The 14838-nt window shown below is 35.5% G+C and overlaps 1 long non-coding RNA gene across 1 annotated transcript; it reads right to left on the bottom strand.

Moving 5' to 3' along the window:
- Positions 1-1060: 1060 nt before the first annotated feature.
- Positions 1061-3470, bottom strand: LOC149494734 (uncharacterized). The gene is made up of 6 exons (XR_016321840.1): positions 2628-3470; positions 2502-2544; positions 2280-2406; positions 1895-2188; positions 1704-1810; positions 1061-1592 (listed from the first exon to the last, which is right to left on the bottom strand). It is a non-coding gene; the product is annotated as an uncharacterized LOC149494734 (long non-coding RNA).
- Between the last annotated feature and the right edge of the window lie 11368 nt (positions 3471-14838).

Genomic DNA, 14838 nt, shown 5'->3' on the forward strand with positions numbered 1-14838 from the left:
TAACCGAAACTGTTAATTTTCAGTTCGATTCCGGTTCTAGAATCGAAATCGGCGGTTCCGGAACCGTGGCCACCCCTACTTAAGAGCAGCTCTCTCACTTATGTGAATTAGGTTGAATTGTGCATAATGTGGCACATAGTTAAAAGGAAGCCTTTCAATTTGTGTCATGCTATCTGTGATAAGATGCAGAGCAATACCAAAAAGCTATCCTATGGTATGGTGTTGACTTCTATTTTTGGGTTTCTAAGAGTAGATTTGGAAAAGAAGGAGTGTCACAATGTTTCAAAGTTAGATAGCTATTCTTTGAAATTGAAAGATGAAGAAGATGAGGAAGAAAAATGAAAAGAAGATGTTTTAGAAAATGAAAGAGTTGAGAAAGAAAGAACAGAAAAGAAGAAATTAATTTTAGAAAAAGAGGAAGTTGAGGGTAAGAAGAAAAACACTACAAAAAATTTGCTATTTTGCAACCGATAATTCGATCGCAAAATATAAGAAATCGATCACTAAATTTGATCAGCGACCGATAGTAATCAGTCTCAAAAGTGCTTGTCGCAAAATCTTTTGTGACGAAAAAATCGGTCGCAAAATTATAAAGGTCGGTCGCTAATTTTGGTAGTGCTTCCTTCTGAAATCCTGTCGCAAATTGGTTGCAGATTGTGTCTGTCGCAATTATGAACAGTGGTCACAAATCGGTCACAAATGTTGAAAGCGGTTGGTCGTGATATGTCGCAATTTTAAATTTAACGATTACAATTTTGGTTACAGTTCAATCGCAAATCAGTCTCAAATATACAATTACAAAAAAAAAAATTAATAATATCAAAAACCATAATTTTTTGCACCTGTGAATACCGACACACACACACACACACACACATATATATATATATATATATATATATATATATATATATATATATATATATATATATATATATATATATATATATATATATATCTCACAATCAGAATATCATCATCAAGATCACAACACAATAACAATGTAAAGATGTAAATGTTAATGTAATGTAATGTACAAAATATGAAAAAACCACAAAAAGCTAAAAAGGTCCAAAATCAAATCTACGAGGTTGGTCATCTGCATGATCTAGTGTCGTATCGCCGGGAGGAGTACCTACTGGATGTGTCGTAGTGTCGACAAGAGTGACCAAGGTATCATCTGCAGTATCGAGATTAAGAGGAGACAGTAATGGCTACTGTTGACCTATCGAAACATCTCGATCTGTAGCAGGTGGAGGATCAGAGGAAGAAGTACCAGCACCAAGCTGACTAGACATCCGCATGACATGCGCTCTAAGCTCTACAAGCTGTCTCTCCTGCTCATCAACACGAGCCCATAATGCAGTAATCTCCTCGGCACTATGGTCGGGCTATGGTCCTGAGCTGGCTACAGAAGCGTACGATGCTTAGCCGCAGTAAAACTGTGATCCCTGAGACCCGATGCCATATACTTTCCTCTTCTTTTTGCCCTCTACGGCCTCCAGATAAAGTGCTAACTCATCAATTCTTGACTCAGCTTCAAATTCAGCTTGAGAAGAAACAAGACGCTCGAGAGTTGTACTGTAATTCTCCTAAAAATAATAAATTAATAAATCAATGCAGTTGCAAGCTTTATTATACTGAACTTGTACAAGTAAGAAATGACTAGAAGGTACATGTAAATATTCTTCATTGTTACTTACGTTGATGCCGAATGCACGTCTATCGACAAATGTATGGCAATTATGGTCCTTTGTGTGAGTGTAAGTAAACACCTCCATCGGTGTGGCTCACGACCATATTTTTCAGCCTGTAATGAATTTTTATGCATGATATATTAATATGATGTCATTTCATTAAACATCAGTTTTGTAACTGTGACTGGTTGACTCACATATAATCGAGATGTCTCTATAGCAGATACTGATCCGTCAGTGTGTCGAGAAGGTCCTGCTCCATCACTGCCAGTCTCACTGAGCCTATTTTGTGCAAATATCTCACGCTTTCTCTTGAATGCAGGATCCTCCCAAGCCTTTTGCCAGCTCTCCCATATCTCTTGAGACACGCATTACTACTTCTTACCGCTTTTTCACATCCTATAGGTTAAGTCAGCATATCATAGAGCACATAATTTCTCCCATGCCACTTTTAGCATAGTCGTAATTGCCTCTTCCCATACGAAATGCTTCTGAAAAAATGAAAAATAAAATTTCAATAAAGAGAGGTAGCTTGATTAATTGTAAACATTGAATGAAAATATAACTTAAACAAAATCGTACTTGAAACTCTTCCCAATAAAAGTCTCTCGCCTCTTGTGGTACGACATCCCATGTGTATCCATCTTTATTGAGATGTAGCTTGATTATCCTCATAATTTGCCTTGATGCTCGAGAGGATGGATATATGCTGAGAAAAAAAAAACATAAGTGAAATATAAGTAGACGAATGTATCAAAATCTGAACAAAACCAAGTACAAAGGAAAAAGTAAATAAGCACTTACTGTCCCGCTACCAAACTAAGCTTGTTATGTGGCTCTGATGAAGCTGCAAAACAATTGACAAATGCTATAAATACAGATAAATAATTAATATATAACTGAAATGACAGTAATGACATTTATGATTACCTGGTGTAGTAGGTGACTGTGAAGCTGGTGAAGACTCTACTAGTCTAGGAAGTGGGGTAGAAGAGGAAGGAATAGAAAGAAGTGATGGCAGCACGGGAGGCTAAGCAGAGGATGAAGCCCCAGACGTACCTGAAGTAGAAGAAGGGGGGATAGTCCCTCCTCATCCACGTGTATTGCATCCGCGGCCATGACCTCCAAATGGACCACTACCAGATCCATCTGAATCAAACGCCCTGCCTCTAGCCATCTGTACTACAGATAACAGAACCTATATATGTATGTATACAATTATATGAATTGTAGAACATGTGGTAAATATGTATGAACAAAGTGAATAACATTGAAATTCTTCATTAATAATATTATATATACATCTATTAATTTATTATCCATAATACATGTGGTTCGAAGTATTAAGTGTCTTCATCATCATCTACTTCCTCTTCTTCTTCTTCTTCCTCTTCTTGATATTCGTCTTCTGAGTTACCCATGATGATTTGATTTTCTTCCTCTTCATCATTTGATGCTCCTATTTCAACATAAGTTCTGCTTTCATCATCCAATCTATCCATTAAATCTTCAACAACTTGTATCGGTTGCGTATCCACCGCAACTTCTTGAAATGGCTCAGATACTGTGAGTGAAGCAGATTGTTTGGTTTCAACTGCATGAATAACTGATCCAGGCTTGATTTTACACACTACCATCCAATCGCAATGATCTCGTTTCAATGATGGATATGGGACATAGTACACATGTGCAGCTTGCATTACCAACACAAAAGGTTCGTACTTCGTACATTTCTTTTTTTATTAATATCCACAAGATTATACTTAGGATGAACCTTCATGCCAATGTTTGGCGTAGGATCAATGTTGGCTCAAGGGTCAATTTCTAAGTCTCGGATTTTGATGATTAATTCAAAACAAATAAATTTAAAATTATGTTATGTGTGCTAAGTTTATTTTATGCAGAATTTCTACGGAAAGAAATCGTACAAGGCAAATCCTACATCGAGTGTGAAGATTTCGAAGAACCTAGTAGCTAGGTATTTAGGAAACTTTGTAGGATAGAGAGAAAATCCATATATGAGCACAAAAATCTTTTTCTATCTCAAAAATATTTTTCGGAAAATTAGTTTTCTTCAAATAATTTATTTTCGAAAATATTCCTTTAAATCGTAAAGATTTATTTTCCCAAAACTAAAGAGATTTCTTCTCTTAATGTTTTTGGTAATACAAATCACTCTCTTTTCGGAAATATATTTTGAAAGAACTAAAAGCACTTAAAATTATTTTCTTACCTTAAAAACGAAAGAGAATCTCTTTCGGTTTTAGTAAGAGTATCCTTCCGCAAAAATATCCTTCCAAAATAAACACTGTTGAAAATCTTTTCTAAAGGAAAGTGAAAATCGAGTTTTATTCTCTTACCAAAAAGGGATAAAATAATTTTTGGTAACAAAGATTTTCATATCTTCTAAATAAGGAAAGAAGATATTCTGGTTTCAATCTCTTTCCAAAAGGCGACAACTTCTTTGCTTCCTATATAAAGGAACGTTCACGCCTTAAACATTTGGTGAAGTAAGAGTTTTTGTTTTAAGAGCACTCTCTCATTGAACGAATCCTTATCTCTCAAAACTTACTCTCTACCCCCATTTTCTTTTCATCTTTACTCTTAACGTTTTCAATATTTAAAGTGAAAAGAATTTTTACAATTGCTTTTGAAAAATAATTCTGTGTTCTAATCGATCTTCTAATCTGATAAAATTGTTTTTCCTGTGCTTATATAGGCGTTTCTTTCTGTCTATTTAGATTGTGTTATCTATAGTAGACAGGCTCTTTATTTGTTAAACATTTGTGTATAATAGCTTAGGTTAGAAGCTATTGAGATAGAGGTTATCAAGCGACCTTCTCCTTGTGTGGGATAGTAATGTCTTGAATCGAGTTTTCTGTACTCTACCAAAAACAGAAAGGGTTGAGGTTAACTAGAACCTTTGGAAAATCTAGTGGGACAAAAGGGTAGATCTAGGTTTTTGATCTATTGCCTTGTACTGTTGGTTTATCTCTTACCCTTTAAAAGAGATAACTTAGTTGAGGATCTCAAGATGCGTCTTGGGGAGTGGATGTAGGCGAGTTAGTGCCGAACCACTATAACTCTCGGTGTTGATCTCTTTATTTCTGAAGTTTGGTTGATACTGTCTCTTTTACACTCTTGTTTAATTTCTTAGAAACGCTGAAATTGTTAATAATTCAGATGTTCTAAAACGGCAATAAGTCTTATCTATTCTGAACATTAGAACTCTGGTATTCTAATAAAGTGAATATACAATATTCTAACTGTTGTTCTTTTCCCAGTATAATTCACTGTTTGAGTTTCTATTTTATTTTCTAGACTTTATGAGGATGTTCTAATCCTGATAACTTTCCATCATAAAGTTACTTTAATATTTGATTAAAGCTCTGTGAAGGAGTTCTGAATTTTAATAACTATCTTTCACATAGCTTTATATGGTTTTGCAAACTTTATAAGGAAGTTCTAATATCAATAACTTTCCTTCATAAAGAAGCTCTGATAGTATATAAGTCAGTGTAAAGCTGTTCTAATCAATAGCTGCACTTTGCATAGACTTTCTATCTTTTGCAATTAGAACATTGTGAGGTGATTCTAATCCATATTCTATTCTCACAAAGTTCTGTGTGTTTTCCGCTGCACTTAGAATTCTAATTCTTGTTTAGAATTATTTATTTCAGTTTTTAGAAAACCAAATTCACCCCCCCTCTTGGGTTGTGCCATATATATTCGGGACCCATAATCTGGTATCAGAGCCTTGGCTCTTGACTTACCTAAGCTTAATCGCTTAAGAGATAAGATCCAATGGCAACCCCACTTCCTCTTTCTTCTTTAGAAGGACAATCTGTTTCCAGACCTCCTTTGTTCAATGGCTCTAATTACTCTTACTGGAAAACTAGAATGGAGAATTTCATGAAATCAGTTGATATAAACTGTTGGAGAAATGTTATCACTGGTCCTCGTATTCCCATGAAAACTGTAGGAGATGAGCTAGTTAGAAAAACTGAAGAAGAATATACCGATGGTGACTGGAATGACATTGCTGTAAATGCAAAAGCCATTAATATTCTTCATTGTGCTTTAGATGCAACTGAATACAACAAAGTGTCTGGATGTAAATCTGCAACAGAGGTATGGGAAAAACTTAAAGTCACCTATGAGGGTACAGACAGGGTAAAAGAATCCAGAATAAATATCCTTTGGAGAGAATATGAAATGTTTAGTATGAAAGAAGGGGAAACTATTGCAGAACTAAATTCTAGATTTACCAATATAGTTAATCCTTTAAGAACTCTCGGAAAGGAAATTTCAGAAGATGAGCTTGTTAAGAAAATCCTTAGAATTCTACCTAGAAAATGGGATTCTATAGGAACTGTTATGAATTACAAAGAGACTCCCGTCACTTATGATTATCTTATAGGAGCTCTTATTTCAGAAGAAATGAAATCTTCCTTGACAACGGAAGATAAGAAAAAGAAAGGACTGGCTTTGAGGGTAGATTCTAATGAAGAAAGTTCTTCTGATCTTGATAGTGATGATTTAGCACTTGTTGCTAAAAGATTTAAAAAGTTCTATAGAAAGGGTGGAAGGCCACAGAAAAAGTTTAATAAAAAGAACTTTCCATCTAAAAATAGTAACTTGCCTAAGAAAGAACCTTCTGAAGTGGTTTGTTATGAATGCAACAAACCTGGATATATCAAGCCAAATTGTCCTAAATTGAAAAAGAAGTCAACGAAAGAGAAGCTGAAGCAGGCTTTCGTAGCTTCCTGGAGTGATTCAGATGATTCTAATCCTGAAAGCCACGATGATCAAGAAGAAATTGCTAATATCTGTTTGATGGCTACTATCGACTCTGAATCTAAAGAAAACAGCACTCTGACTTCAACACTGAAAGCTGGAATCAACGAAACAAATGCAACGATCCATGAGAATGATGAAAGCACTGTAAGTATTTCTAAACCCGAATCAGAAAGTGATCTTCTAAATACTTACAATAATCTTTGCAATGAGTTTGAAAAACTTGTTAGAAAGCATAAAGTTCTAAAGAAAGATTTCAGAAAACTAAAATCTGAAAGTAATCATTTAAAAGATGCTTTTTATCAAGAAGTTACATGCAAAGACCTCATTATAGAAATCAAAGATCTTAAAAGTTGTAATAATCGATTTTTTGAAAATCTGACACATCTTGAAGAAAAATGCAAAAATCTAAATTCTGAAAATGAATCCTTGAAAACTGAAATTAGAATTCTAAAGTCAATTTCAGAATCATTTTCTAAAGAGAAGACAAGTTCTAATAGCATTTCTAAACTAAATCGTGTTTCTAATCAGAAAAATGTTGTTTCTAATGTTGTGACTTTAGAACATCAAAGTTCAACAAAAAGAAGAATCATAGTGCACCTGTTACCACTAACCCTCCAGGACCCAATATGAGTTGGGTACCTAAATCTGCTTGATCTTTTCAGGTGTGCCTAAGGAGCGAGCTGAAAACAGAGATGTGGTACATGGACAGCGCTTGTTCTAGGCATATGACTGGTGACAAAAAGAAGTTCACCAGATTAGAAAAGAAAAAGGGAGGTACGGTAAGCTTTGGAGACAAAGCAAAAGGTAAGATCGTAGGTATTGGTGTGGTAGGTTCTAATCTTTTAATAGAAGATGTATGCTTAGTAGAAGGATTACATTATAACTTGTTAAGTGTTAGTCAGATTTGTGATAAAAATAGAAGAGTGATCTTTGAACCTTCTCATTGTGAAGTTCAGAACATACATGATAACAAAACCTTATTCGCTGAAAAAAGGTTTGGAAATATATATCTAGTAGATCTCTCTGATATGCATAACCAGGATATATGTTTAGTTTCTATTGATAATTCTAGTTGGTTATGGCATAGAAGACTTGGACATGCAAGCATGCACCTTATTTCTAAACTGTCTAAGAAAGATCTGGTTTGTGGTTTGCCAAAGTTGAAATTTGAAAAAGATCACATTTGTGATGCTTGTCAAATGGGCAAACAAACCAGAATTTCTTTTAAATCTAAGGGCATGGTTGTAACATCCCTTCCCGGTCCACCCGTAAACCTGAATAAACCGAGTCGAGACGTTACAAACTGGTTGACTTTATGTCTTGTCATGCTGATATCATAATGTATATTGAATATAATAGCATGCTGATGTTGTTTACAAAAATAATGTAATTTATATTTACAAAACATGATACTAGTGTCAAAATGAAATGGGCCCAACTGAGTGCCCTGTACATGCCATAAAAAGGGTAGACAAAGATACATATTAAAATGAGTAGCTACCCTGAAGACTGAGTCTTCTACAGATGAACTACAGCAGTTGTAAGCCGACTCTCTATGGTCCAAACTCAAAACCTGCGAGTTAAACGGGTAACTCGCTGAGCAAATAAAGCTCAGTGGATATCTCAACATATAAAGAAACAATTAAGCACATACATAGATAGAAATAAGCATGTAAATGCATATGGATAATTAAACATATAAGCACATATAGCATGATCCTTTCCTTATACCTTGATTATCTTTCGTACTGTTTATAATACTGTATGATTCCTGAAATGTTATGTCAAGATATCTGTATGGCTCCATAAGGTTATAGTGAAACCGAAGTGATAAGAAAAACTGTCTGAAACTGGATGAATACTGTATGCTTGGCTGCTATGGCCCATACATAATCATATCCACTCAACGGCCTGTAGCCGGAGTATCAAACTGTATGGGGTGCAGATCTGCTATCCTATGTCGCGACATAGCCTTATCTACATGGTTTCTACCTAACCTCAATGGAGCATAATGTTGGTATGTCAATAATATAACACAACATCATATTCATAGTTCATAACTTCATAAATCATAATGTTTATTTGATTTCACATCATTTGCGTGCTTGCATGTTGTTTTAATACATAATTTAATGTTGTATTTTGGTATTAAGATGATTGGAGGCATATAAGTGAAGCAAAGGAATACAATTGCATTGAAAAAGAAGTCCAAAGGTGCATGAAAACACAAGTCGCGAGCGCGCCTTGCAAGGTCGCGAGCGCGTAAAGTACCAGATGAGAGACAGTGAGTTATCGGGCACAAGTCGCGAGCGCGTACTTGAAAGTCGTGAGCGCGTAGAGTGCAAAATGAGAGACAGTGAGTTCCCAGGCCAAATTCGCGAGCGCGCGATGAAGGTCGCGAGTGCTTACAGGCCAAGGGCCAAGTACGCGAGCGCGCACTTGAAAGTCGCGAGCGCAAGAAGTGCCAAATGAGAGTCAGAGAGTTTGCGAGCACAAGTCGCGAGCGCGCACTTGAAAGTCGTGAGCGCGAGATGTGCCAAATAAGATTCAGAGAGTTTTAGGTGAAAGTCGCGAGCGCGCATTTGAAAATCGCGAGCGTGAGAAGGCAACGCGAGCTCGTCATGCAATTCGCTCGAGCGCGTCGCGTCTTCCAGCCTGCACAGTCTGTACTCTTTTGGTCATATCTCTCAATATACAAATCCGATTTGGATGATTCAAAAACCCATGTAAAGCTAACACATAGAGGAACAAATAACTCTTCTATGACACTTCCTAATTCCATCATTAAATGGGGTCAAAATCAAGATGAAGTTACTGGTAAAATTTCCAGCAAGCCCTGTTTCAACATAAACTCAATATTTACTTCATTTATTCACTTCCTCCCTTGTTTTCTCACCATTACCAGTCCTCCCACTCAACATGAAGCAATATTGTCTCAATAGCAACACACCACACAAATCTCATACAAAGAAAATGGTAAAGGAAAAGAGATATCAAACCTTTACTCCAAAAAGCTTGAGTTCTTCTTTAACTTCTTTTTTCTACACTCTTAGAACTCCCTTCACCTATAAATAAGAATTCTTATGAATTCTAAAATAATAGCACCAAATGATTCAATTATGAACTTCAAGAAGGTTTACTTACTTGGATAGAAGAAAAATTGAAGTTAAGGCTTAACTACCACTAAAATTGAAAGGAAGGTGGAAGAGAAAAGGAAGAAAATGAAGAAGATGAAGATAAAGATGAAAAATGGGAAAGTGAAGTGATAATCACGGGTTGGCCATCAAAAATCAAGGGATTTTATGTAAAACTTCCTAAATGGTACCTCAATTGTCAACAGGTTACTACTTAAGACCCAAGCTTGGTCTTTTAATGCAAATAAATCCTCACCCACATGCTTTGATCTTTTTCTCTCACTCAAGTAACTCCACTTATAAACCCATTCTACCCCAACCGGGTTTGGTTTGGCCCGACTCAACTCAACTCCATGAAAAGACTCGACTCAGTACTAAGACTCGACTCGGTAGGATGTCACAATGGTTTCTACTTCTAGACCTTTAGAATTGCTGCACCTTGATTTATTTGGTCCAATTACTCCTTCTAGTCTTGGAGGAAAATTCTATGCATTTGTTATTGTAGATGATTACTCAAGATTCACCTGGACACTCTTCCTTAAAAATAAGGATGAGTCATATGACATGTTTGTTCATCTGTGCAAGAAAATACAAAATGAGAAAGGATACAACATTAAGGCAATTAGAAGTGATCATGGAGGAGAATTTGAAAATCAGAAATTCAATGCTTTTTGCAACGAGACAGGAATCTTCCATAACTTCTCAGCACCTAGAACACCTTAACAAAATGGAGTGGTGGAACGCAAGAATAGAACACTTCAAGAGATGGCCAGAACCATGCTAAGTGATTCTAAACTACCAAAGTATTTCTAGGCAGAAGCAGTCAACACTGCCTGTTATATTCTAAACAGGGCTTTGGTAAGATCTGAACTTAAAAAGACTCCATATGAGTTGTACAAAGGTAGAAAACCAAATATTGGTTATTTTCATATTTTCGGGTGCAAATGCTTTATTCTAGATAACAAGAAAAATCATCTTGCTAAATTTGATGCAAAATCTTATGAAGAGATTTTTCTGGGATATTCTAATAATAGTAAAGCATATAGAGTATTTAATAAAAAGACTCTGGTTGTAGAAGAATCAATTCATGTTGTGTTTGATGAAATTGACTCTACTTCTAGAACATTAGAAAGTGATGATGCTATAGATTCTAATCCTGAAAAGCAGAATGAGCAATCAAAACAACTAGAACAGCCAGAAAGCGATCAGAACATCAATAATCAGGCTGAACCAGAATTAGAACATGAAGATCAGAACATTGTTGAAAGCCAAATGCCAGAAACAGAAAATGAAGATTCTCAATTACCAAAAGAATGGCGATTTCATAAGTATCATCCCCAAGAAGACATAATGGATAACCCCTCAGAAAGGACGATGACCAGAGCTCAACTTATAAGATATTTTGGTAATGTTGCTTTCGTTTCTCAATTAGAACCTAAAAATTTAGAAGATGCTCAAAATGATGAAAGTTGGATTCTTGCTATGCAAGAAGAGCTAAATCAATTTGAGATAAACCAAGTTTGGAAACTTGTTTCTAGACCTAAAAACCATTCTGTTATTGGAACAAAATGGGTGTTTAGAAATAAGCTTGATGAACAAGGTAATGTTGTGAGAAATAAAGCAAGATTAGTGGCTCAAGGGTACAACCAAGAAGAAGGCATCGATTTTGATGAAACCTTTGCTCCGGTTGCTAGACTTGAGGCCATTAGAATGCTTTGTGCATTTGCATGCTTTAAAAACTTCATGTTGTATCAAATGGATGTGAAAAGTGCTTTTCTAAACGGTTTTCTAAATGAAGAGGTGTATGTAAAACAACCTTCGGGCTTTGAGATCTTTGATAAACCTAATCATGTTTACAAACTTACTAAAGCTCTTTATGGTTTAAAGCAAGCTCCTAGAGCTTGGTATGAAAGATTGAGTAAGTTTCTATTAGAAAATGGTTTTTTAAGAGGAAAGGTTGATACAACACTATTTATTAAAAACAAAGCACATGATATTCTAGTTGTACAAATATATGTTGATGACATAATCTTTGGTTCTACTAACGACCTTCTTTGTAAGGAATTTTCTAAGATTATGCAGGGTGAGTTCGAAATGAGTATGATGGGATAATTAAATTTCTTCCTAGGGCTTCAAATCAAACAATGTGAGAATGGAATTTTCATTAATCAAGCAAAATATACTAGAGAGTTGTTGAAACGATTTAAAATGAAAAATGCCAAGGTATGTAGTACTCCAATGAGTCCATCATCGAAATTAGAAAAAGATGAAAAAGACAAAGACGTGGATATCAAGCTGTTTAGAAGTATGATTAGTTCCTTGCTATATCTAACGGCAAGCAGACCAGACATACACTTTAGTGTTTGTCTATGTGCTAGATTTCAATCGTGTCCCAAAGAATCTCATTTAATTGCTGTGAAGAGAATACTAAGATATCTTTGTGGAACTTCTAATCTGGGTCTGTGGTATTCTAAAGATGATACATTTGATCTTGTTGGGTATAGTGATTCTGATTTTGCAGGAAGCAGAATAGATAGAAAAAGCACGTCTGGGACTTATCAATTTTTAGGTAGCGCCCTTGTATCTTGGTTTAGCAAGAAACAGACATCTGTTGCTCTCTCTACTGCAGAAGCAGAATATGTTGCTGCTGGAAGTTGTGTGGCACAAGTTCTATGGATAAAACAACAGTTGGCAGACTATGGACTGAAATGAGAAACAGTACCTATCAAATGTGACAACATAAACGCTATCAATTTATCCAAGAATCCAGTTCAGCATTCTAGAACCAAGCATATAGAACTCAACATCACTTCATACGTGATCATGTACAAAAAGGTGATATCATGATTGAGTTCATTCCCACAGAAAAACAATTGGCAGATATCTTTACAAAACCTTTGAATGAAAGTCAATTCTGCTCAATTAGAAGAGAACTTGGTATGTTAGTTCTAAACTCGTAACTTTATAACTCTGTAAGTATGTTCTCAACTGCTTTCTAATTTCGAGAATAGAAGATTTGCTATGTTCTAATTTTTATTCTGTGTGAAAACTGATTTTTGTCTAAAAACGCACATTGCTCTAATATGACTTTCTAAAGTCATTATTAGAATCTTGCTTTAGACTAAAACAGTTATTTTATTGTGTTTGTTTTTATTATGTTTTTGTGTCTTTAGTGCTTTGGCGGTTTTAGGGTTTTATTTTTTTTTTTTTTGTTTTGTTTTATTTCCTTTATTTATTTTGTTTCCTTTGTCTTATTTGTCGTTTTGAATTCCATTTAAAAACTGTTCTTTATTTCTTTCTTCCGCCACTTAAGCGTCTCTATTTTGTGTTAACTGCTTAGCATTCTCTTTATCTTATCTTTGAAAACTGAAACCCTAAGTTGCTTTTGAGTTTCGAAATCCGCAACAATGGCTGAATCCAGTTCAAACTCCTCATCTGACTCTCTTACTGAGCAAGAGCTTCAACTTCTGAAGAAGCTCTCAAAGAAGTATGAACAGAAGGAGTTGAAGGAGAAAAAGGCAAAAGAAAAACCTAAGAAAAGAAAAATCGAAACGGGTACTTCACAGAAACAAGCAGCAAAAGCTCATGACAAAGGTAATTCAGTTCTCTCAACTTATCCTCTCATGCGTTCTTATGTGATTGACTGGAAGTTCTTTGGTGGTGATGAGTTTAATTTTAAGGAACTCTTTGAGTTCCAAGGCTGGATGAACTTTCTGTCTTTGAATGCACTATGTTATGAGAGTTTAGTGAAGGAATTTTATGGCTCGTTAAAAGTTAGTGGGACAGAGGTGATCTTTGTGAAACTTTAGGGTGAAACCAGAGAGTTATTGTATGATGATTTTGGAAAAATTTTTGGTATTCCAAATGCTGGGTCCAGGGTGACCAAAATCAAAGATGTGTCTAGGGTTAGCAACTACAAAAAGGAAGATTTTGTGAGAAAGATAGTGAAAAAGGTGTCTGCAGATAAATAGGGCTCGATAGAATGCTCTAGCTTAACAGAGAGCATGAAATGGCTGTACAAGCTTATTGTTCATTATATCTATCCCAAGAGCGCCTCTTTGACATATGTGAATCAGGTAGAATTATATATAATGTGGCACATTGTTGAGAGAAAACCCCTCAACCTATGTCACATTATTTTTGATAAGCTACAGAATAATCCCAAGAAGCTACCCTACGGGATGATTCTTACACCATTTTTTGAGTTTTTGAATGTTAATTTGGATGAGCATGTTGGTAGTTCTATTTCTAAGTTGGACAGCGGGTCCTTGAAGATGAAAGATGAGGAAGAAGAGAAAGAAAAGAAAGAAAAAGAAGAAAAGGAGGAGAAAATGAAAGAAGAAAAGGAAAAAGAAGAAATTGAAAAACAAAAGAAAGTAAAAAGAGAAGCTGAAAAGAAGAAAGAAAAAGGAAAAGGGAAGTTAGAAGAAATAGTAAAAGAAAAGAGGAAATCAGAAGAGAAAGAAGAGGAAAAGAAGTCAGCAGAAAAGGCAAAAGAAGAGGAAAAAGGAACACAGGAAGAGGAATTAGAAGAGGAGAGAAAAGAAGAAACAGAAAAGGAAAGTACTGTAGAGAAAGAGGAATTAGAAAAAGAAACAGGAAAGATAGAAGAGCCGGAGAAGACAGAAAAGGGGAAGAAAGTGGAAGAAGGCAGTGATGCTGAAACTGAGAAACTAGAGATTAGCGATGAAGAAAAGACCACTGAAGATAAGACAGAATAAGAGTCTGAGTTGCTATCTGCGCAAAGAAGCAGGGAAATTATGCTGGGGAGAATAGAAAAGAAACTCATAAAGGAGCACAACAAGGAAATTGATGAGGCAATACAGCAGTGTCAAACTATTATTGAACAGAATCAATCACTCATCAAAACCTTGGAGAAAATGAAGGATGTGAACACGAGAAAGTTAGCCACTCTCAGAGTGAAAGGGACAACCTACATCCCCTCCTCATAAAAGCCAAAGAATGTGAAGCATACTGCTGGCAAGCACAGGACTCATGGAAAGAAGCCTCCACTACACCCTTCTTTTAAAAGGCAAGAGAGTTCTTCTGAGACTGCTCCAGCTCAGAACCTGAGAAGTTCTAAGAGACTTAGAACTGCTTCTAAGCTTCTCTGATCTGTTTCCTATATGTTGTGAACAATTTATTTTATCTTTGCTTTATCTTCGTAGGATTATATTTTTGAACTGTTTATTTTTTTCTTTTTGTTG

The sequence above is a fragment of the Jatropha curcas genome, chromosome 7 (assembly GCF_041381405.1).
Source record: "Jatropha curcas cultivar XTBG-Jc1 chromosome 7, XTBG_Jcur_1.0, whole genome shotgun sequence".
NCBI classification, from domain to species: domain Eukaryota; kingdom Viridiplantae; phylum Streptophyta; class Magnoliopsida; order Malpighiales; family Euphorbiaceae; genus Jatropha; species Jatropha curcas.